Here is a 21,157-nt window from a genome sequence, read left to right on the forward strand (position 1 = left end):
GATACCAAAACAGAATTCACACAGACACTCAGCAGCCCATAAACCATGGAAAGAGATATACACAGAGTGGTTACACAAACATAGATACACAAAAACAAACCGTTACAAGTAAAAACACAGATCCAGGCAACAGCCAGAGAAGGGATGGGAACTAATAAGTGAGGAGGGCCAATTCTGCAGCAGGCAGCATGAAAGGAAGTTTATCTGTCGGATCTTTTTAAAATCCTTCCAATAGTCTATGAGGTTGGTAGCACTAGTCACGCTTTGCACAAATGTGATTATGGAAAATATACAAGCTTGGGCCAGGGATGTAGCTCAGTGATAGAATGCTTGCCTAGCATGCAAAAGGCCCTGGTTTCAATCCCCAGCATTGGGGGGGGGGGGGGATCATGTGTGTGCTGGAGATGTGGCTCAAGTGGTACCGTGCTCGCCTGGCATGCGTGCGGCCTGGGTTCGATCCTCAGCACCACATACAAATAAAGATGTTGTGTCCGCCGAAAACTAAAAATAAATAAATAAATAATAAAAATTCTCTCTCTCTCTTAAAAAAAAGCATATGTATGTTATGCATATATATGCATATACATACACCTACACACACATACATACACATGCTTATATAAGGCCCAAATAATACAGAAATAAATAGGGTAAAATGTGAATCTTCACACACACTTTTCTCCACCTTACCCAAGCCACTACTAACCCTAGTGAGTGGTATATATCCTTCCAGACTTTTTCTGTACATTTGCACAAAAACACACATAGATACAATTTGAACGTTTTGCACAAAATTGATTCAATAAAAAAAAAAAAAACTGATGCAATAAGAAACCTGGCCAAAATCATACAGCTAGTTAGTGGAACCGGGATTTGGATTTAGCTCTGGCTCACTCCAAAATGCTCTTTCTGCTGCCTCAGCCCGCAGACAACCGCAGAGACAGATTCACAAAGGGGAGGCTCAGGGGCAGGGGGAGGGGTGGCACCTCTGGGCTGCAAAGGAAAGGAAGTTCCATCCACCACCAGCTCTGCCTACCTGATCCTTCTGGGGCCCAAGTCACAGTCCTGTGGGTGGCTCCTCTGGCCACAGGTATTGTCCCTGTCAATTCCCATTAAGAGGTAGACATATTCCTGGGACAGGAATCCTGGAATCATTGACTCGTAGGTGAGCTTCCAGCAGGTGACCAAGTGAGGACGCACAAGGCTCCAGTCCCTGAGGCCTTCCTACAAGCTTCTCCCATCTCCTACTTCCTCTCTCCCCCTAAACTCCTTCCTGTTATCTCTAGGATAAACCTGAGTCTCCTGCACACAAAGGGGCCTTCGCTATTTGGCCCCATCCTCATCTTCTCATTTTTTCATTGGCAAAGCATTTCTCATCCTTTAGGCCTCGGCTCTTGTGAAGCCTTTCAATTTCAGTGGAGATCCTGTATGGAGACATCATTGCTTCCCTTAATCTTCATAATAGCCCCAAGAGATCAGAACTATTATTCCCATTTTATGGATGGTTAAGTAGAGGCACAAAGAGCTTAAGTCATTTCTTCAAATACTGTTTGTCTCAAAAGTCGATCCTTGGCCAAGCCACATATAATTACAATTAGTGAACATCTTTTTCATTGCTCTCTCCTGGCCACAGCACAGGCCCTAAGATCAAGGATGGGCCTCCATCTCTGCATCAAGGGTACGTACCAGCACAGACTTGGTGCAATGGTGAGGGCCCAGAGAATGGTTGTTAAGGTGGAGTACTGGTCCACTTACTATTCCCCTGAGTGGCAGGATGAGAGAGGACAATAGAGACATGCTGGATGGCTGGAGTACCCCTGCTAGCTGGGATCCTCCCAGGGAGTCACTGAAGGCAAGCGTCCCTTAGGATCTGGCTGTGGCCCCTGGATCCCAGAAATGGCTGTGCAGACCTTGCCAGGGAAGTGGGTGTCCTCTGGCTCCTCCACATCTCCCTTCAGCTTGGATCTCTCGCCAATCTGTCATTAAATATTTACTAGTTCCCACTCTGCTCAGCTTGGTGCTAGGCCCTGGAGGAGGGGACAGGAGAGAAAGGGACAGGAAACTGTCTATAATAATGATCACTTAGCAGGTACCACAGAATTCTCCCAAATAGTTCTGCAGGTTGAGTTCATAGCTTTGTTTTGTACTTGAGGAAGTGTGGTTCAGAGGGGAAAGACACTGACACAGGTCACACAGCCACGGAACCAGGAGCCAGGGTCAGGTGTGTGTGCATCCTTCCCCTGCACCCCACCCCACCCCCCAGCCCCAGAGGATGTGGACCTAGCTTGGAGGAGGCTCAGGGAGGCCATTTTTGAGGTGGGGCTGTGGCTGGAACACAGCCTACCCTGGTGGATTCTCTACAATAACAACAGCTTGCGTTTATCTAGCACTTTCCCTTCCATTAGCTCATTCAGCCCTCCCCAGCATCCCCATGAGTACCTATTATTATCTCCATTGACAGATGAGAGATGGAAGCTCAGTGAGGTTAAGTGACTTTCCCAAGGTTACACAGCCCATGTATGGTACAGCAGGAGTAAAATTTTGGACCCTAATGTTACCCTGGGGGGCTGGGGCTGTAGTTCAGTCATAGAGTGCTTGCCTAGTGTGCATAAGGCCCTGGGTTTGCCACTCTGGATCCCACACATTCTCTCCCCCCACACCTGCCTCCACTCTGTTGCCTCTACTTTCTTCTGCCCTCTCTGACATCCTCCATACTGCCCCTAGGGAGCTCTCTAAAATCCAAAAGTGAAAAGTTGGAGCTGGTCATGGTGGCACATGCCTGTAGTCCCAGCTATTTGGGAGGCTGAGCCAGGAGAATCACTTGAACCCACACATTAGAGACCAGCCTGGGTGACATAGGGAGAGAGTCACAAAAACAACAAACAAAAGTTGGCTACAGTCTCTGCCCTCTCATACCTCACACTGTCACACATTCACCTGTGGCTGACTGCATGGCTCTCCCTGACTCATCCCCCTTTCAGACTCCTACACAGCCTACAGAAGTCAACACAACTGCTACCACCTCTAGGAAGACTCCCAGGATTGACCTAACAAGATTTGTGCATTCTTTCTGAGTGCATAATGTCCTCCATGTAAACCTCTATCAGAGCAATTGTTTTATTTTAAATAGGCAGATGTTTTACTTTACTTTATTTTTAGTGGTGCTAGGGATTGAACCCAGGGGCACTTTATCACTAAGCTACATTCCCAGCCTTTTTAAATTTTTTTTTTTTTTAATTTTGAGACTGGGTCTTGTTAAGTTGCTGAGGCTGTAGGGCTGGGGATGTGGCTCAAGCGGTAGTGCACTCGCCTGGCATGCGTGCGGCCCGGGTTCGATCCTCCAGCACCACATACAAACAAAGATGTTGTGTCCGCCAATAACTAATAAATAAATAAATATTAAAAAAATAAAATTTTAAAAAAAAAGTTGCTGAGGCTGGCTTTAAACTTGAGATCCTCCTGCCTCAGCCTATAGGGTTGCTGAGATTACAGTTGTGTGCCACTGTGCCCAGCTATTAATTTATTTACTTTGATACTTTCGAACTAGGGTAGAGGGGTACTCTACCACTGAACTGCATCCTCAACACCTTTTATATTTTATTTTGAGATAGGGTCTCACTAAATTGCCAAGACAAAATTGCAATCCTCCTGCCTCAATTTCCCGAGTTACTGGGATTACAGGTATGCATCACACCACCATGCTCAGTTTACATTGTCCCATCTGTTCCCCAGGAGGTAGGTAATATCAGACCTTTTTTTTTTTTTTTTTTTTAAAGAGAGAGTGAGAGAGGAGAGAGAGCGTGAGAGAGGAGAGAGAGCGTGAGAGAGGAGAGAGAGCGTGAGAGAGAGAATTTTTAATATTTATTTTTTAGTTCTCGGCGGACACAACATCTTTGTTTGTATGTGGTGCTGAGGATTGAACCCGGGCCGCACGCATGCCAGGCGAGCACGCTACCGCTTGAGCCACATCCCCAGCCCCAATATCAGACCATTTGATGGAGGAAGAAACTGAGGCTCAGAGAAGTAAACTAATTTACCCAAGATTACACAGCTAGAAAAGATAGACAGGATTTAAACCCAGGTCTATAAACTAACAACATCCATGCACCTAATCCCTCCTCCATATGATAGACTAGAAAGGACTGAATTACAGAAAATACCTCTAAGAAAGAGAGTGGGGCTGGGTATGATGTCACATGCCTGTAATCCCAAAGACTCAGGAGGCTGAGGCAGGAAGACTGCAAATTTGAGAACAGCCTGGGCAACTTAGCAAGATCCTGTCTCAAAAAATAAAAAGCTCAGTGATAGAGTGCCACTGGACACAATCCCCAGTCCTCCCCACCACCACCACCAAAAAAAAAAAAAAAAAAGTGAGTAGGGAGAAGCTATCTGTTCAAGAGATAGAAGGGAAAACAGCAGAGTGACGGTTAAGGCCAAGAACAGAACTCCAAGAAGGGTCAGGTCAGAGGTGCTTATTGTCCCTGAGAGATGAGGTTGGGCTGGGTGAGGGATTTGGCCATTAGGAGGGAAGCTACCAGACAGCAGTCTCCAGGCGCCTGGAGCAATAGTAACAGGCCTGCAGAGAGGGAGGTGAGCAAGTGGACATGGTTTGCTGGAGAGCGGAGGAGAGAAAAGGGAACGAGGGGAGCACCCTGAGTCTGCAGGCCCAGGAGGATTGGGATATGAACAGGTGGGAGGAAGACAGGATGAGCATCTGAGCACTTCAGGTTGAGGAAGTAGACAAGGACACCCTCACCCTCCCACCATGCCCACCTTGCAGGCCACGCCACACTATCCTCATTCTTCCTCCCCTGTTTCCTCCCCATGGCTCCCCTGAGGTCATCAGGAAGAGCCCCCCTCACCTCGGTCTGCTGTCTCACCCTCCGGCCCAGCCCAGCCCAATGAGGCAGACAGGGAGGAGTTTCCAGGCAGGAAAGCGCTGAGTCACCCAGCGGCACATCTGGTCTCAGATCTTGATACCCAGCTGGAAGGGGCAGGAAGGAAGAGGGAACCTCCCCCACCGGCTCTCCTGGCCAGTCCTGGCCATTGCCAACTGTGTGGGGCAGCCTGGGACAGGAGCTTCTGTCATGTTAGCAACCAGCCCCTGCCAGGCTGCTTCCATTGGAGTGCAAGTAGGGTTGACTGACTCCAGTTCACAGGTCACACAACTCAGGGACTTACCCAAGTTCACCCAGCTTTGGAAAGCTGGCCCACTGTTGTCCCCATTCCATGTTCTGGGCACACAGGAAGGAGCCGTATTTAGAGACAATGGATGAAAGCTTGGAGGACCTCAGGCACAGCTGTGGGACTTAACTGCAAAAACTGGACAGCAAGAGACACTGGGCCCATGCTCCTGCCTAAATAGCCCCTTCCCAAAGTCACAGTGGAGGGAGGGCTGTCCTTCCACACACACCCGCTACTGCCCCGCCCTTCCCTGCTGGCTCTGCTCTGAGACCCCTTTCCTTAGCCTCTCCCCATCCCTCTCAGCATGACCTTCATGGCAGGAGGTGACCTGCCATCCTGCACCCTGCCAGAGCACAGTATTCCCATTGTCCTGAGCAGAGAGCCGTGTCCAGGTCCTGGGGAGGGGCACAGATCATGCCAGGGCCTCTGATTTCTCTCCAGACTACTCAGCAGCCTTCTCTGAGGCATAGGCTGTTTTTTCACGCATCTAGTATGACACTGGGCAATCACTTCCCTCTCCCCAGTATGTGGCATCCACATATATCATACAGAAAAGCCTGAAAATTTTTACTTGAACTTGTAACTCTCCTGACTCAGCCTTCCAAATAGTTGGAACTACAGGTAAGTGCCACCACGTCCCAACTGATGTTAACTTTTTTTTTTTTTTTCTTTTTTGGTATCGAGGATTGAACTCGTGGCCACTTCTTTACCACTGCGCTACAGCCCCCGCCCTTTCTATTTTTTATTTTTATTTTATTTAATCTCTAAGTTGATGAGGGTCTTTGCTAATTTGCTGAGGCTGGCTTCAAACTTATGATTCTCCTGCCTCAGTCTCCTGAGTAGCTGAGATTACAGGCCATCACACCTACTTTTTTGGGGGGGGCAGGGGGGGTTACCAGGGATTGAACTCAAGGGCACTGGACCTCTGAGCCATATCCCCAGCCCGATTTTATATTTTATTTAGAGACAGGGTCTTGAGTTGCTAAGTACCTCACTTTTGCTGAGGCTGGCTTTGAACTTGCTATCCTTCTGCCTCAGCCTCCCAGGCAGCTGGGATTACAGGCGTGCACCACCATACCTGGCACCACACGGCTTCTGATGTTAACTTTTTATTTATTTTTTTTGGGGGGGTACCAGGCATTGAACTCAGAGCTCTCAACACTGAGCCACATCCCCAGCTCTATTTTGTATTTATTTAGAGACAGGGTCTCACTGTGTGCTTAGCACCTTGTTTTTGCTGAGGCTGGCTTTGAACTCATGATTTTCCTATTTTAGCCTCCCAAGCCACTGGGATTACAGGCATGCACCACTGTGCTCTGCTAGATGTTGACGATATATATATATATATATGTGTGTGTGTGTGTGTGTGTGTATATATATATATATATATATATATATATATATATATATATAATGACTTTATTTTATTTATTTTTTATGTGGTGCAGAGGATCAAAAACCCAGTGCCTCACCATGCTAGGCAAGCACTCTACCACTGAGCTACAGTCCCAGCCCAGATGTTAACTTTTTTTTTTTTTTTTTTAAAGAGAGAGAGAGAGAGGGGGAGGAGAGAGAAAGAATTTTTAATATATATATTTTTTTAATTCTCGGCGGACACAACATCTTTGTTTGTATGTGGTGCTGAGGATCGAACCCGGGCCGCACGCATGCCAGTCGAGCGCGCTACCGCTTGAGCCACATCCCCAGCCCTGTTAACTTTTTTTTAATATTTATTTTTTATTTGTACACAATATATTTATTTTGTTTATTTATTTTTATGTGGTGCTGAGGATCGAACCCAGGACCTCACACATGCTAGGCAAGCACTCTATCGCTGAGCCACAACCCCAGCCCCCAGATGTTAACTTTTGACTGATTAAATTATATATAATGTGGGCTAGTGTCACAACTGCCACTTGGTGGCATTGGAATATATATCTGAGATTTTCCTGAGTCTTGGTTTCAGGAAATTTGAATTGGGAATGATGGTTGCTGTCCACATTCTCCACCAAAAAATTAAATGAACAAACAAAAACTAAAATAAAATGGCAATAACAATAATATTTCATTCTCAGAGTAGTTGTCAGGATTGATGTAGATAATGCCTAAAGCAGGTTTTTTTTTGGGGGGTGTGTGGGGGTGGGGGTGGTGGTGCTGGGGATCAAACCCAGGGCCTTGTGCATGCATCCCCATCCCCAGAAGTATCCTTTTGCAATGATATTTTAACAAAGTAGAATTACCCTTTCTCACCAGGGGAATAACCCATGTGTTTCCAGGGGACAGAGCCTCTCTGGGCCTCTGTTTCTCTGTCTGGAAAGGAAAAGGTTGAACTAATGATGGAAGACAAATCAACTTAATCTTACATGCCTGGCTGGGAATGTAGCTCAGTGGTGAGCGCTTGTCTAGACTGCATAAGGCCCTGGGTTCCACACCCAGCACTGAGAAAAAAAAAAATTAGTTATAATTTCACATGCCACCTGCTGTCTTGAATGAAGTGGCTCTGGATTTATAGGGAAGGTATCATGATCAATTAGTTATGTCTGCCACAAATGCAGGAAGTAGTGGTAGTGGTAGTATACATATGCTATGTAGCCTCCATATACAGTCTAAGAAACCCTAACCTAAGTACCACTTCAGTTTCAAATTTCTAAGAACTTTTCCTCTCTTGTACTCCCTATTCTAAATCATTGCTTTATCTGGGGATTGGAAAGGAAAACTTTTTTTTTTTTTTTGGTGGTGCAAGGGAATGAACCCAGGGCCTCAGGCATACTAGGAAAGTGCTCTACCACTGAGCTACATCCCTAGTGGGAAGGAGATTCTTACATCTTCTCTCACCCTAGTCCTGTCCTCAGCATATTTCTGAGATCTAGAACCTAAACTAGATACCAATAGGATGTGGCCCCATTTCACATTCTGCACTGTTGAACTTCCTCTGCAGAGTTCAACCAAGGCTCTCAGCAAGTGGGACTCAAAAGAGAATTGACCTTGTTGGGCACAGTGGCACACACCTATAATCCCAGTGACTTGAGAGACTGAGGTAGGAATATTGCAAGTTCAAAGCCAGATTCTGCAATTTAGTGAGACCCTGACCAATAGCAAGACCCTATTTCAAAATTTATTTTTTATTTATTTTTAAATTTTTTTAAAGAGAGAGAGAGAGAGAGAGAATTTTTTAATATTTATTTTTTAGTTCTCAGCGGACACAACATCTTTGTTTGTATGTGGTGCTGAGGATCGAACCTGGGGCCTCGCGCATACCAGGCGAGCGCGCTACCGCTTGAGCCACATCCCCAGCCCCCTGTTTCAAAATTTAAAACATTAAAAAAAAAAAAAAGGCCAGGGATGCGGCTCAGTGGTTAAGTGCCCCTGAGTTCAATTCCCAGTGTCCCACACCAAAAAATAAAATTAAGAGAGAGAGAGAGAAGGGATGTATGCAAATAGCATGCATTGGAGCCATTCCTCACCAGCCCAGGCTTGGAGTTTTGAATATTAAATAATCCTATGCAAATGAATGCACATGAACTGTTGTTTGGGCAATAGGGACTCTGCCCAGCCAGAATAAATGGGGCCAGTGTCCAGACAGCCCTTCCTGCAGGTGAGACAGGGAAGCAGTACCTAAACATGGCAATTGAAGAATGGTTCCAGTTCTAATATCAGGGCTCTCTCGGTTGAGGGGACCTGGGCTCAGTAAGAAGTGGAGATTAGCTGGGGTCTCTGGGGTTTGAGGTGGGCTTCATTATTGGTAAAAGAGAGGGGGATTTAGGCATGAAGAAGGTGCTAGGAAATAGTCCACGGGAGGAGGAGAAGCCACAGGGTCAAGTCTTGTAGTTATATATGTTGTCTTTTTTTTTTTTTTTTCTCATCTGTTATTGAGGATTGAACCCAGGGTGCTCTACCATTGAGCTACACGCACAGCCCTTTTTATTTTGAGACAGTTTCCCAGGCTGACCTCAAATTTGTAATCCTCCTGCCTTAGCCTCCTGCATTGCTAGGATTACTGGTGGTGCTTGGCTCTTGCCTTGTCCCAGGGATCTGAGATGTGGACCCACTGCTCCCAGTCCTGAGGCATGCCAAGGGATTTAACCTGAGGGTGTGGTGGAGCATCCCTGAGGTCCAGGAGGGGGCCCCCCTTGTGCCCAAGATTCCAAATGCTTTCCTGGAAGCTGCCTCCAGCCTCCAGGAAACCAGAGATAAGAGGAACCTTTAGATAAACAAGAAAACCTGGGAGGCTGGGGATGTGGTTCAGAGGTAGAGCCCTTGCCTAGCTGCATGAAGCCCTGGGTTCTGTCCAGCACCAAAAAAGAAAAAAACCTGGGAAAGGCTTTGTTGCAGTCCCAGGTCCCTGGGCCAGGTGTCCCTGACCTTTAGGGCTCACTCCCAGTCCTGGTCCCTAGTCCTTAAGGCCTCATAGTTTGATGCTCAGGACCATTTGGTGCAGTCTATCAGGTCCCTCCCCAACAGACACAGTCTACAGATTCCATGCAGCTGTTCAGAGGAGTGTCTGACACCAACGTGGCCAGCCACATCAAACTGGGTCAAGTCAGGGGTAGCCTCTGGGACTTTAGCTGGAGTAGGAGGGTTCATAAAGGCTCAAGAGACTTGCCTACTTCAAGCTCTCACTGAGCCCTCGTTCCTTCCCCCAGTCCCATCCTGCACTCAGCCCTACCCACTAACTGCACTCCAATCCTGTCCCTGAGCCCCATCCCCTCACTGGCTCCCTGTATCCTCAAATAAGCTTTGTTGATATTAACCTCCAGTTCCCAGACGGGACATTTTGAAGGACAGCCCTGGTGCCAAGAAGTTCATGGAGTCTCTTCCATACCATGCCAGCCACACCCTTGCCTTCATCATGGTCCTGGGTACAGGCCCTAAGATGGAAGAACTAGAGGCCAAGGGATCAATAAGCCCTGGAGGAGAGCCCAGCTGAAGGCTGTCCGGCAGATTCCATGGCTCCCTGGCTGCTCTGCTAGAGACCTGCAGCTGAGATGATGCTGCAGGCAGAGGCCCTTCCCTCTGTCCTGCCAAGACTGGACCCAGGAGCTAGAGTCCAGAGTAGGCCTGGCCCCACCCTGGTCCCTGAACAGGAGCTGCACTGTGCACACCCTCCACCCCCACCCCACCCTTCAGGCCACACCAGGGTCAGGCAAGGCCACCCATGGAGCTGGAAACAGGACACCCAGGCAATAAGGGAGCAAGGGAGAGAGGCTGTGACACAGGGTCAGGGATGTTGCAACAGACCTGCTGGAAGGGAGGCTGTGTGTTTTCACCCCTGAGTCTTGGGTGGCACCAGAGAGCTTCAAGTGCCCCTGAAGTCTCCAAGACACAGAAGCAGATCCATGTGAAGGACACAAGCTTACGCACAGAAGTGTGGAGGTATAGACTGATGGTGAACCTGGAGCACCCCAATCAAGAATGCAGAAATCAGAGGCCCCACTGCAAGCCCATGACCTTGCAGAGCCCCAGGGCTCCTGGCTGACTTCATTCTATCAACAGCCTCCGGGGCTGGAAATGTGGCTCAGTGGTAGAGTACTTGCCTAGCATGTGCAAGTCTCTGGATTTGATCTCCCATACTGCCAAACAAAAAGCCTCTAAAACTCCATCCTGCTAGCCCTGTGTTGGGCACTGGAGCAAAGGTACTGTCCCCACCCTCATGGAAGCAGCTGAAATCAGGGTCTGAATTTGAGGAATGGGTTGTGTCTTTGGTGCCTGCCTCATCCACATCCTTTCTGAGGGTTTCCCAGGTCACCGTATTCTGAACACAGTAATCTAGTTTCCCTGTGCAAGCTAGGCAAGTGCTCTAGAACTGAGCTACTCCCCTGCCTGCCAGCCCTAGTCTTGTTCAGAGAAGTGAGGCTGCTCACCTAGGGTCACACACTAAGAAGTAGCTGAGCTGGGATTTGAACCCAGGCCTCTCTGGCTCCAAAGCTCATTGTACTAAGAGCAACAGTAGAGGGTAAAGGGTAGAGGCCCAGTTCAGGGATGACTGGCTTCTAGTACCAGAGTGAGGGGAGGAAAGCATAATGAAATATGGGAGAAGTGGGAAGAGAGGCCAGAGCTGAGGTGACACAGTCTCATGTGAGCCCCAACAGCAGGACTTCCTGTTCTATCCAGAGTCCAGCTCCCTGCCATGCCCCACCCTCCAGACTAAAGCGGCTGGGCTGGATGAAAACATGACCCAGACTTGAGCACCTGCCCCACTGGCTGGTCATAAGGGTCTAAGATTCCACCATCCTCCCGACCTCTATATGGCTTAGAACTCCTGGTTCCCAGCTCTCTTCTGGGATAGGGATGGAAGCAGGGACAGTGGGACAAGGGGCCAGTAGGCAGTGTGAATGGCAGGTCCCTGGGGAAGGCTAGAACCTATTCTCACCCATTGCCTTGTTTTATTCTCCCAAAGCTTCTACAGGAGACATTTCTCCCTTATTTCTGATGAGGAAACTGAGACTCTGAGAAGCAGGTATGCAGCAAAAGCAGGCCTTGGATCTTGTCTTTGAACTTTGAGTCCGGGGCTCTCGTTACCATGTGTGGTTTCCTCTGGCTCTTGGGGTTGGTTTTGGCTGGTGGAGGAGCCCAGAGAGACAGGGATGTGTGAAGCAGGATTCATTTGGCTCTTGTGGGTGGTGAGATGCAGAGAAACACTTGCCCAGGGCTGAGGTTACAGAGTACTTACCCAGTACCTCAGGGACTTGTTCCAAGGCAACATGGGAAGGTAAGAAAGACAGGGATGGTGCCCCTTGCCTCCAGGCCCTCACGGGTGGTCAGGAAACAGAACAGCTCCGACGGTGCTGGCGTTCTTTGCCTTAGCTGCAAGCGTCTGATGCTCCCGACTCTGAAGTCACAGAATCTGTGGTGCAGAGTCTTTGCTGGTTCTTCCTAAGGATGCTGCCTGTCTGGGGTCCTCTGCCTGTGGCGCCTGCTGCCAAGATTGGTTCAGTGAATCTGATTTCTAGAGGGCAACCTCAAGCCAGACCATTTCATGGGCCACCAGCCAGCTGAGAGAGAAAGGTCCAGGTTCCCAGAGCCCTGCCCTGGGCCACTGATGGGTCTGGACAAGGCCTGGGGTCCTGCCATGAACTTTAAGAGCCATGGAATCAACATGCATGACCACCATGTGACCTGCAGTAGGTGTCTGTGCCTTCTATTTTCATCTGTCTACTGAAGGCACAAAGGAACATGCTAACATTAGGCCCCTTCCCTGCTCAAAGATGGTTGCCTGAACCTCCCCTTGGGTGAAGAGAGATCAAGCTGGGCAAGAGAGAGATTGCTTTTGTGTGTGTGTGTGTGCCAGGAATCAAACCCAGTGACACATGCATGCCGGGTAAGAACCTTATCACTGAGCCACATCCCCAGTTGAAGAGGGACTGCTTTTTACAACAGGAAACTCTGGAGGTGCCCAGGAAGCAGTGAATCACCAGGCACCAGGACTGGGCTTCTCTCTCTCTCTCTCTCTCTCTCGCTCTCTTTCTTTTTTTTTTTTTTTTTTGGTCTGGGGATTGAACCCAGAGGCCCTTTACTAGGCTCTTTACAAAGGCCCCAACCCTTTTTATTTTTTAAGACAGGTCTCACTAAATTGCTTAGAGCCTCACCAAATTGCTGAGGCTGCCTGGAACTTGTGATCCTCCTGCCTCAGCCTCACCCCCACCCCCAGTAGCTGGAATCACAGGTGTGTGCCACCACATCTGCCTTCATGTCTGTCCACAGGAAGGCACATGCTGACATGCTTGTTCACCACACTCCCATATACTGTATCTACACAGACCAGCGAGAAACAAAAACACACACACTGGTAGTCTCAAATCCATTTTCACAAACCTTCATACTCCTGCATACCCAGGGATGTCTGCTCCCACACAGGGACACATACAGAGAAGTACACAGGCATTCATGTATTCTTTTTTTTTTCTTTTTTTGTACTAGGGATTGAGTCCAGAGGCACTTAACCACTGAGCTACATCTCCAGCCCTTTTAAAATATATTTTATTAGAGACAGGGTCTGACTGAATTGCTTAGGGCCTTGCTAGGTTGCCAAGGCTGGCTTTGAACTCAGGATCCTCCTGCCTCAGTCTCCAGAGCCTCTGGGATTACAGTCATGCACCACTGCACCTCACACTCCTGTACATTCCGGAACCTTTGTGGACACACTGACACACACACAGGGGCCAGCTGGGTCAGTTCCCTCAATGATCAACAGCAATCACTGGCTCCGCTGGGAGCTCCAGCCAACCTGACTGCCTCTTTCTCCCCACCCACTTCCCACCAGCCTCTCTGCCTGCTGGGGCCTCCCTCCAGTACTGGGGGAGGGGACAGGGCGGGTCTCACCTTGCCCATGTGGCAACACAGCTCACCTGGAGCCAGGGCCACACCCTGCACTGGGAAAGGCTTAAAGGAACAGGACTCCCAGGTCCCTTTCTTTCTCAGATGGGGAAAGTGAGACCTAGAGAGGGGTCAGATGGTGACTGGGACTTGTACTCAGGACTCCAAGGCTCTTTCCTGGAACCTGAAGCCTGGAATCCAGGCCCACCTCCTGCTGGTCCTGGCTGGCTGCCATGGAACCTGCTGCTCCTCTCGGTTCCCAATCTCCCTAGCAGGCGCCCCCACCCTCTGCCAGTCCTTTAGTCAGGAGCCAGCACCATCTGGGCTCCATGCCAGAGACCTGGGCGTCCCCCTCCACACCTCTCCACTCCTTCTCTCCCTGGGTCCCAAGTATTTCTCAAAGCCTGGTGGGAGGTGGCGGCACAGGGGACAGCCCAGCTCTGCTACTTCCTAGCCACGTGACTTAGGGCAAGCCACTTTTAACGGGCTTCCTTCCGTTTCTTCTCCATAAATGAGTTGATGAACACACCTACTTCACAGGATGGGTGAATTAAATGACATAACAGTGGTACAGTGCAACAGACCAGGCCCAGGGGCTCCAGTTGGGCTTGGTGAGGGAATCTAAGGATTGCTGGAACATGCTGGGATAGGCCAGGCCACCCCTCCTGGAGCCCCTTGGGTCCTGCCACCTTCTCGGGGTCCCACAGAGCAAGGCTCTTACAGTGTTCGTTGCTGCTTCCAAAGCTGTGGCAGCCCAACCCAATCACTGTGCCATGGTGGGTGGATGATCTGGGTGGTGGGTTGTGGGTGGAGAAGGAGACATAGCTATGCCCATGGGAGCCACCAGTATGACAGGGGAGATCTAACTGAGCTTTATTTCCAGAGTACCTGGCTCTTTTCATTTTCATTTTTATTTTTATTTTTTGAGGGAATGAACCCAGGGACTTGCAAATTCTAGGTAAACGCTTGATCACTCAGCTACACCTCTAACCTGAGCACCTGGCTTATTCAGGAAGAACAATTCTGTCCTGAGGCTCCAGGGCTAGTGAGCCAGAGGGATGCAACCATATTACAAGGGCTCCATGTATGATGCAGGTGATAGTCTCACCAAAGAATCCTGGACTACAAGGGAGATACTCCTAGACACAGCCCCCCCCCCAACTAGTTGGGGGAGATAACACTTCCCTTGGGATTTCTAGTCTGACAGGAGCAATTCACCCTTCCCTCGGGACCCCCATGCTGGAAAAAGAGACACAGCTCTTATTCTCAGGGACCCCTGAGTTACAAAGAAGAGAAAAAACACATAACACCACACAAAGGTACCAAGATACATGCAAGTAGTGAACACAGATGAATTCAGATTTGTGCATGTGCCTTTTGTGTGTGACCATTTGTGACTCAAGTGTGCCTGTGTTGACTCTGTATGCTTCTGTTTATACTTGTATCTTTCAGCTGAGGCCATCAGGAAGGAATGATGAATGCACATGGATCCGTTGTGTCTTAGTCTATTTTCTCTTGCTATAACTGAATACCATAGACTGGGTAATTTATAAAGAAAAGAGGTTCTGGCTGGGTATGGTCATACACATCTATAATCCCAGCCATTCGGGAGGCTGAGGCAAGAGGATCACAAGTTTGAGACAAGCCTGGACAACTTAGCAAGACCCTGTCTCAAAAAATAAATGTGGCTCAGTGGTAGAGTGCCCCTGGGTTCAATTTCCAGTATCAAAATAAAAAGAAGGAGAAGGGGAGGAAGAAGAGGAGGAGGAAGAGAAGGAGTAGAGGAGAAAGAGGAAGAATAAGCATAGGGCTGGGGTTGTAGCTCTGCGGTAGAACGCTTGCCTTGCATGTGTGAGACACTGGGTTCGATCCCCAGCACCACAAAAAAATAAATAAATAAAATAAAGGTATTGTGTCCATCTACAACTAAAAATATATAAATAAATAGATAAACAAAATAAATGTCCATCAACAATCAAAGAAAGTATTAAAAAAAAAAAAAGAATAGGAGCTGAGGTTGTGGCTTAGTGGTAGAGTGCTCGCCTAGCTTGCATGAGGCACTGGGTTTAATCCTCAGCACCACATAAAAATAAAAAATGAAGATATTGTGATCATCTGAAACTAAAAAAATAAATATTTAAAAAAATTAAAAAAGAATAAGCATAAAGGTTCTGGAGGTGAGGAAGTTGAAGAGCACGGCACGGGCCGCTGGGGCGGTCTGCTTGCTGCATGATCATGCGGTGGAGGGGATCACATGGTGAGATTGAGTAAGCAAGTGTACCATGTTTCCAGCACATGAACGTTTGGGTGATTCACTCAAACCACACAATAGATATAAACAGTTATCCACTGGACATTAATTTGTTGAATATTCTTTCTGTTCCAGTTACTGGAACAGACCATAGGTATAGCATCAGCAGATGAGATACCTGTTCTCAGGGGCCATAAGTATGTAATGGGGGAAGATTTATCATGAACAAGAAGTCCCTGATGCTGCCAGTGGTTTAGAGGAAGCAGAGGGACTGTAAAAACAAAGGAGAAGCCAGGCATGGTGGTGCATGCCTGTAATCTCAGCCTCTCAGGAGGCTGAGGCAGGAGGATGGCAAATTCAAGGCCAGCCTCGGCAATTTAGTGAGCCCTCAGCAACTTAGTGAGACCCTAAAAATAAAAAAAATAAATAAAATAAAAAGGGCTGGGATGTGGCTCAGTGGTTAAGAGCACCTGTGTTGCATCCCTGGTACCAAAAACAAAGGCGAGGGGAGGGAGTTCCTAGAGGTGATGATACATAAGCTGTGTCCTGAGTCACAGGCTGGGAAAAGGCTGTTTCAGGTAGAGGGAACAGCACATGCAAAGACCATGGACCTGGGGAGAGAACAACCAGGAAACGTTTCACAGAAAAGGTGACTGAGCAGGGTTTTGCAGGAGGTGGTTAGTTAGACACAAGGAAGGAGCGGAGCTTTAGTTTAAGAAGTAGAGTGGGAGGGACCAGAGGAAGTTTGCAGGCCTGAGCTTGCATTTGGGAACGGAGGGACAGTGCCTACAAGAGCCTGAGGGTCTGAAAGTGACCCAGCAACTCCAGAGAGAGTGAGGAAGCTGCAGAGTAGAGGGCTTAGGAGCTGAGCTCCTGAACTGGTTTCTGGGCTTTGCTAGGTGACAGAAACTCATGGAAGTCCCTGAAGCCTGGGGAAAGGCCCCAGGGAGCAGGTGAGAATTACAACAAACTGCACTTCCAAGTTGCTCTCTGGGAGATCATTTATTTCTCTCAAGAACTCTATTGTTGTATTGCCCAAGCACCCCAGCCCCCCTACCCCCCACTCCCCTACACACAGGAAATTGACCCCAGGGCCTCACACATGCCAGGTAAGTGCTCTCCGTTTGAGCCACATCCCCCCACCCCCTTTTTATTTTATTTTGAAATAGAGTCTAGCTAAGTTACCTAGGCTGGCCTCTGAACTTTTGATGCTCCTGCCTCAGCCTCCTTGCCTCCACCTTCCGAGTAGCTGGGATCACAGTGTGTACCCTGCTCCCGGAGACTGTATTTCCCATTTTAAAGCTGGATTCCAATCTCGGTCTGAGTTTCAGTCTTGGCTCCTTCCCTTGAACCCCACAGTTCGCGGAATGCACCTTTTAACCGGTGGATCTGGTGCTGTTACTATTATTTGTTCATTATTAATAATCCCCGTGATGCTGAAGAACATCTTGGACTCAGCTCTAGGCCCTGCCCTTCCCGCTGTCCGCCCGCTGTTGGTCCTGAAAACGCAGGGCCCAGGCGGCCCCGCGCGGCCTTGTCTGGAACGACAACCCCCAGGGGTTCAGGGTCGGCATGGCGGCGCCCCTAGGAGGCTGAGATTGGCACTGCGGGTGAGCCCAAACTGCGGCGCCCCGGGTGGTCAGCACTGGTGCAAGCGATGGCCTCAGAGAGCAGTTCCAGAGGGTGAGAGGAAATAAAGAGAATAACACTTATCTAGTGTCTATGATATGCTGGGTAAGGTACTGCGCATTTCCTCCTCATTTTCCTGTTTTCTTTTTCTTTTGTGGTACGGGGATTAAACCCATGCTAAGCAAGCACTTAACCACTAAATTAAACCCCCGGCCATTTTTAGTTTTTATTTTGAATAGGGTCTCCCATAAATTGTCCAGGCTGGCCTCCAATTTGAGATCCTCCCGAGTAGCTGGGATTATAGGGATGTGCCACTGTGCAAGGCTCCACATTTTCTCATTTAAAGTTTACTTAGCTGGGCACGATGGTGCACTACTGTAATCCCAGTGGCTCAGGAGACTGAGGCAGGAGGATCGTGAGTTCAAAGCCAGGCTTAGCAAAAGCGAGGCACTGAACAACCTAGTGAGACCCTATCTCTAAATAAAATATAATAGGGCTGGGGATGTGGCTCAGTGGTTGAGGGCCCCTGAGTCCAATCCCAGGTTCAATAAATAAATAGATAAAGAGAGAAGCTTACAGGAATGGCCACCTTGGGGTGATGAACAGTGTGCTGGAATCACCACCATATTGGGTCTGAAGGAACAAGGAGGGGGAGGCTTGTTAGTGAACTTGGTGAGAGCTACACTCATAGGTACAGGTCACCTAATAGAAGCTGTGGCTTCTGGTAGAGGAGTATAGTAATTGCCAACATCACAGAGGGAGGCAGGGAGGGAGGCATAATAAATATCCTGATCATAGTCTTCCCCTCCCTCTGGTCTCCTATTAGCCAAGCCCCACCGGAAGCCAGAAGACAAGGGGCCATGAAACTGTCAGTTGGAGTCAGCCCCAGGACACCACAGGGCAGCAGAGAAGCATGAAGAATGGAGGGGAGGCAGGGAATAGCCAGCCCTGGCTGTCCTCTTCCCTGATTTGACTTTGTGCAGGGGATGACTTGTTTTTGAAAGCACAATCTGCGCCTGACTCTGAAGCACCCTTTCCCTTCCTTCCAGGCCCAGGTTACCCTGTCCAAGGGCAGTCATAGTCCTGGAGTTAATCTCTCCCACCCCTGGCCTCCCTGGTTTTCAGTGCCTGTCAACACATCATTCAGCCTAGTGATCTGGCATCACCCTCTGCGCAGGCTTGTCTCCCCAGGAGACGGTTCTAGCCTCTTGTACACAGTGAGCTTCTTGCAGACTTGGACTAAATAAAGCCATTTGCTGACACAGGCTCAATAGACCAAGAGCTAATGTGTGCCAACTGATCTGACCTATGATCTCACATACCTCACCCTACCTAGGTGGACACAATCTGGGCACATTTGTGTGTTTGTCTTCTGGAGTAGACAAGGGCTTTCTTGGTATTGGGTGCTCATGCCTAGCATACAACAGGCATCCAAATGTTGCCTGAATAAGAACATTCTTCTTTCCTTCCTTCATTTACAACATACTTTTCTACTGTGTGCTAGACCTTGTGCTAGTCCCTGAAGCCACAGTAATAAACAATACACACAAAGTCCTTGTCCTCCTGGGGTTTCCATTCTAGTGGGGGAAGCAGGTCAGGAAGGAATGGAAAATAAACCATATTGTTGCAGGTTGTGAGAAGGGCTGCACAGAAAATAAACAGGGTGATGGGATAAACAGTCAATGGGTACACATCACAGGCTGCATGCTTTTGATGAGATGACATATGAGCTGGGTGGAAGCTGGGATGTGAAGATCTGGAAAGGGTATTCTAGACAGAGGGAACGCTCAGAGGGAAAGGTATTTCTGGAACCCTAGGGGGATTCAGTGTTTTAGTCTAAAGAAGGGCTTAGGTACATGCCTGTAATCCCAAGTACTTGGGATGCTGAGGCAGGAGGATCACGAGTTCAAAGCCAGCTTCAGCAAAAGTGAGGTGCTAAGCAACTCAGTGAGACCCTGTCTCTAAATAAAATACAAAATAGGGCTGGGGATGTGGCTCAGTGGTTGAGTGCCCCTGAATTCAATCCGCAGTACTCCCACCCCCCCAAAAAAAAAGCTTAGGGGAAGGTTGGGGGAGGTTAAGGAATTCAGTCTTGGGGGACTGCCCAGGGCCAGCTCCTGGGCAAGGGGCTGAAGGGAAAGGGACAGCAGTCCTTCTGAATGCTGCCCTTGCCACCTGTTGCCTAGCACCCACAGCAAACAGCACCCCGGCTGGCAGGCCTTGAGCTTGCTTCCCCTGCTCCCCTCTGACTGGCAGCAGCTGTCAAACAACCAGCCACTAAGGCGTTGCCAACCTCCTCCCCTGGAATATTTCAGGGGTAAGTCAGAAAATGGCCAGCCTCCTCCAAAACCTGACTTTTTCTCATGCATACCTTAAAAGGGTATATTGGACTGCCCTGGGTGTTAATCTTCCACCCCCTCACCATAGACAGAGAACTATAAATATACAGATAGCAGATGAATGAACACATACATACCCAGTCACAGAGGACGCTCCACACATCTGCTTCTGTGTACAACCCCCCTGCTGCCACTGCAATCACACAGATTAGCCCCAGTCAGGGACACAATCACAGTCTCATACAGGACCATATGCACACCCCAGTCACTGCAGCCAGCTCCCCATCCCCCACAGCCCACAAAGAACACATGAGGACAGACATAATCGCCACACAATTGATCCTGTGATCATAGTCACACATCCACATACCCACATATGGGCACACAACCCCCACAATCTTGCACTCCACACACAAATCCAGGCCCCACCACTGTGGGTACCTTCATCACAATGCCCAAGCCCACACTCATTCAATACAATCAAATGATTTTGCAACCCCCCCCCCTGCAAGCCCTGGTAATTGTTCTTCTGGTAATTGAGACCCAGGTCTGGAAGGCCCGCAGCAGCTTTGTGTGTGTGTGTGTGTGTGTGTGTGTGTGTGTGTGTGTGTATGGTGCTGGGGATTGAACCCAGGGTCTTGTACATGGGAGGCAAGCACTCTACTAACTGAGCTATGTCCCCAGTTCCCTGCAGCAGCTTTTTCCTCGGGGTGGGGTGGGGTGGGGATGAGTTCAGTGTTGAAGTTTGACCCTGACACTAATAGGGCAAGAACTAATAGGGCAAGAACTGAGTGGGGGTGACAGAGAACACTGGGATACCCCAGGACGGAAAGCGATGTTAAACACAGGCTCAACCATAGCCTTAAACCCCTTGACAGTCCTCCCACAGTCCTTCTCTAACCCCAGCCAAGGGCTCCTAAGCCCCGGGCTGTCCCCAGAGGCAAGGGGTGTGGCCGTTAACCCTCCTCCCCCAGCCCGCACCCTACCCCACCCCCTCACGACAGCTGCGGGGCACTCGAAAGAGGTTGCGCTCCAATCCTCTGCGCTGGTTGGTTTCTGAGGGCGTCAACACTCCTAGACACAAACCTGATGGGGGTGCTGGGTCCCTCTGAGCACCCCTTCCCCAAACCTTGGTCCCCCACCCCGCGGGGCAGCAGAAGTTCTCTCCTGGGATGGTAGAGCCCTCCCCTTGACTCCCCCTATAACCCGGACCCCAGGAAGGGAAGATGGAGAGAAGGAAGGTTCAGGAAGATCTCGGGGCTGGCTGGTTTTGGAAAGGCCACTAGCCGCCCCTCATCCCTATCCCACGCCATCCCACCCCAACCGGCCTCTCCGGGAAGGGGCGGCCTCTCCCCGCCCCCAGGGCCGCGGCCCGCTCCCTCCTCCCGCAGGCTGGAGCCTGGGCCAAGTGGGCGCGCCCGGCCCGGGGCGGCCGGGATCC

The 21,157-nt window shown here is 49.3% G+C and overlaps 1 protein-coding gene across 3 annotated transcripts in view; it reads right to left on the reverse strand.

Moving 5' to 3' along the window:
- NHSL3 (NHS like 3) overlaps window positions 1–5,082 on the reverse strand; it is a 41,960-nt gene extending 36,878 nt beyond the window's left edge. The window contains exons 1-2 of one of the 3 annotated variants that reach the window (XR_014023416.1): window positions 4,863–5,082; window positions 1,911–2,027 (exon numbers count right to left, since the gene is read on the reverse strand). The gene's annotated coding sequence lies outside the window, so the exon portion shown is untranslated. The remainder of the gene's footprint in view (window positions 1–1,910; window positions 2,028–4,862) is intronic. The other 2 variants (XM_081305096.1, XM_081305097.1) reach the window with 2 other exon arrangements.
- Window positions 5,083–21,157: the final 16,075 nt, after the last annotated feature.

Source organism: Spermophilus citellus (genome assembly GCF_964194105.1).
Source record: "Spermophilus citellus genome assembly, chromosome: 9".
NCBI classification, from domain to species: domain Eukaryota; kingdom Metazoa; phylum Chordata; class Mammalia; order Rodentia; family Sciuridae; genus Spermophilus; species Spermophilus citellus.